This window comes from Grammomys surdaster, unplaced genomic scaffold, assembly GCF_004785775.1.
Source record: "Grammomys surdaster isolate TR1022 unplaced genomic scaffold, NIH_TR_1.0 60, whole genome shotgun sequence".
NCBI classification, from domain to species: domain Eukaryota; kingdom Metazoa; phylum Chordata; class Mammalia; order Rodentia; family Muridae; genus Grammomys; species Grammomys surdaster.
Window position 1 is genome coordinate 805,704 of NW_021604562.1, and position 3,441 is coordinate 809,144.

The following is a 3,441-nucleotide window of genomic DNA, read 5'->3' on the forward strand; positions in this document are numbered from 1 at the left end:
AAGGAACCATGCAAAGTTAAAGCAAATGAATCTGGAGAGAATAATTGAAAGAATGTAGCAGTTAATCCGCCCCTCATAATCAGCTAGGTAAAGCTTTAAACCCCAGCTTAGGACCCCAGTTCCCAGTGGCATTAGAGGAGAACCACAAACTTCTAGGTGAATCCGTTAGCTAAATTAAGGCTATGCCCATTTCACAATCACATGAGAGTTAATAATAGTAATTGTTGTTACATACGTATAAATAGGTGACTTCAAGGCCCATAGTCCTAAAAGATTATTTGTTGAATGAAGTTTTAAATTCATTTATTCCAAAAGAATCTTCCTCATCTCATTCACATTTTTTCACTTAAATAAATTCTTACTGCGGCACATATGATAATAGTAGACAGCATTATAGAGTACTTAACCATGTTAACGTTAACAGTTGTGTGATGGCAAGAGCTTCTTTGCTTGCTACCTCCTTATAAAGTGGATACACTTATTTTGCCCTCCTAACAACTAAAAAAATAAGGTTATAAAAGTTAAGCAGAGTTATAATCATAACTGGCAGAATTCAAACTTCAACGTGAGACTGACTTCTGAGTCCAAGCTCTGTTAATGTCAGAAACTTCATTACTCCAGAAATAAGAAACATCTGCATGCATTACAACATGTGAATTCTCTGAGGCTAGAGAGACATCTCAGCAGTTAAGAGCACTAGCTGCCCTTCTAGAAAACAGGGGTTCAATTCCTACCACTCAATTCCCAAGGCTCAAATAAAGCTCTGTAACTCCAATCCCAAGGGAACCAATGACCCCCACTGACACCAGGCACTCCTGTGGTGTGCAGAAACAGATATAGACAAAACACCCTTACACATAAAATAGAGTTTTTAGTTTAAAAGGTGAACTCACTTTCATTTTAGACATCGGCAAAGCAACACCCTTTCAGACAAATGAGGGATGGGAAAATATACCTTAATGTCCTTATAACTTGGAAGGTTTGGGCTCTCTTCAGTGACATGAAGTATTTGTGTAGCTGTCTCCTAGGTTTGTGTCTCACATCCAACTCACTGAAACTTGTAGAATTATGCTCTGTCCCTTGATCAAATTGCTATCTTAGTTTTTGTAGAAGACTATATTTTCCTACTCAGCCGCTTCTACCAACAGTTAATCTAGTCATCCACTAGGTAAATTTTCAAAAGGCCTTTTGTTTTCAAATGACTCATTTTTTAAATTCTACATGTAAGTAAAAAAATGGCAATTGTAGAAACATTATAAACATACAGCACACTAATATGTTGGGGTAAATCTCCAACCCAAATAGAACCAATGAAAGAAAACACAACTCAATAATTATGAATACAAACTGCATGCCTAAATTGGGCAGATTTACCACTACCCTATTTTATTCCCCATCTATAAGATCCCTTATAACTTGAGGTTTTCCAGGCCACGTACTTCTCTTCCATTGTCGTCCTACTTCTTTCTCCTCCGGTTGTCTCACACCACCTCCTCTCCAGTCGTCTCCTCCCGTTCCTCTCTTTCTCCCCTCCACTTCCTCTCTTCTTCTCCCAGCCCCACTTCCTCTAATACTGCCTAATCACTGAGCTCCACTGTGAATACAATGTAGCAGAGTAAGTATCTTACCTTTCTGTTAGAATAAAAGAAAAAACTTTCCCTCAAAATATAATTAGAGCACAACTATTACCAATTTGTAATAGTAAGGTACAAGACAGACCTAATACCCAATCCAATATTGTCAATAAAAAGACCATTGTTGATCTTGACTTAGAAGACTATAGTTCTGTACCTGGCTTATGTCTTGGCTCTAGAAAGAATGCCATCTGAAAATCATCCTCTCAAATATGTTCTCTCAAAGTAAATAGCCTGGATTAGCTAAGAGACTATAAGTCTTCAACCCCGTCAGAAATCCAGAATGACTGAATTAACTGAAGATACGGGAAGCACAAAGCATAGCTTCCAAAACATAGCCAATTATATAGACTGCTGATTACTTGAACAGTCCCTTATACTACAAAATGTTGAAGCATTTGATCTTCAGCCTTCTGGCCCAGGATCATCTGACAGACCTAGTGATGCAGAATTATTAAGGGCTGATTACTTTGTCTTGACTGATATAATCAGTCGACTATTCCACAAGTGTGTCCTTTTTCTGGACAGTAATTTGTCTGTAGATGAAGAGGCAGTTTGCCTAGTGGCTGTCTCACCACTACTGGAGTAACTCCAAAGATACTCAATTTCTTCTTATTCAAGAAGGGGAAGCTGTCAGGAGCAGATAGGTCTCTAGTCAAATAATCTTTAATAAAAAAGTGTCTGAAGCCCCAAAGAGAAGTAGGAATATTGGCTTAGTCAAAGGAGAGCTACCTGGCATCATTTGCCTTGCAGTCACTATGTGCTGAGAAAGTTCATTGCTTAGTTGACATTGTGACTGTGACAGTCTGAAAGGCTGGACAGGCAAGCCAGCCGTTCTGGAAAAGTTCTGGAAGCAAGTCTTTAAAAGAAGCAGCTTCGATGTAGTTGCACTAGAGTCCATCGTGAATCTATTTGGTTGGTTGTGTTGGTCTCCTTTTTCTTCTGTGTTGCCAAGGTCTTCAGGAGGTCTCCCCTTGTCATGTCTGATTTTTATCAACTTGGAAGGAATCCACAGCTTTTCTTTTCCTGTGGAAACATAGACATAACCCCTCCCCCAACATAACACATTTCCCATTTTCCATTCTGATGTCAGAATATCCTTAATATAAACAGGTTGGTAGCTGTGCAGTGGTGGTGTATGCCTTTAATCCCAGCACTTGGGAGGCAGAGGCAGGTGGATTTCCGAGTTCAAGGCCAGCCTGATCTACAGAGTGAGTTTCAGGACAACCAGGGCTACACAGAGAAACCCTGTCTTGAAAAACCAAAAAAAGAAAAAAAGAAAAAAAAGAAAAACCAAAAAAATAAAAGAATAAACAGGTTGGTTTAGTTCAATAGTTTTTTCCACCATCCAATGTCTTTCAGCAGCTGTGGTGTTTTGTTCATTAGCATTTTTTTAAATTTAAGGTTAATAAAGCACTATGTAATCTATCTGTGAGGGTTCTTGTTGATCCCTTAGCCTATTAAGCATCTCCTTTAGAGTTCCATTAGATCTCTCCACAACTGCTTGTCCCGTAGGATTGTGTGATCTGCCTGTAACATGTTTTATATTATAATATGCAAAAAAAACCTTCATCTTATTAGAGACATAGGCCGGACCAGTGTCTGTTTTAATTTGTATGAGTAGCCCCATAATGGCCATGACTTCTAACAAATGTGTAATTACAGAATCAGCCTTTTCTGACGCTAAGGCAGTTGCCCATTGGAATCCCAAATATGCTATGCATCTATAGTCTGATCTCAGAACATCTGTTTTTGAAGCAGTGACATTTAATTGTCCTGAGGAAGAGAACTCTCCCTGCCTGGCACT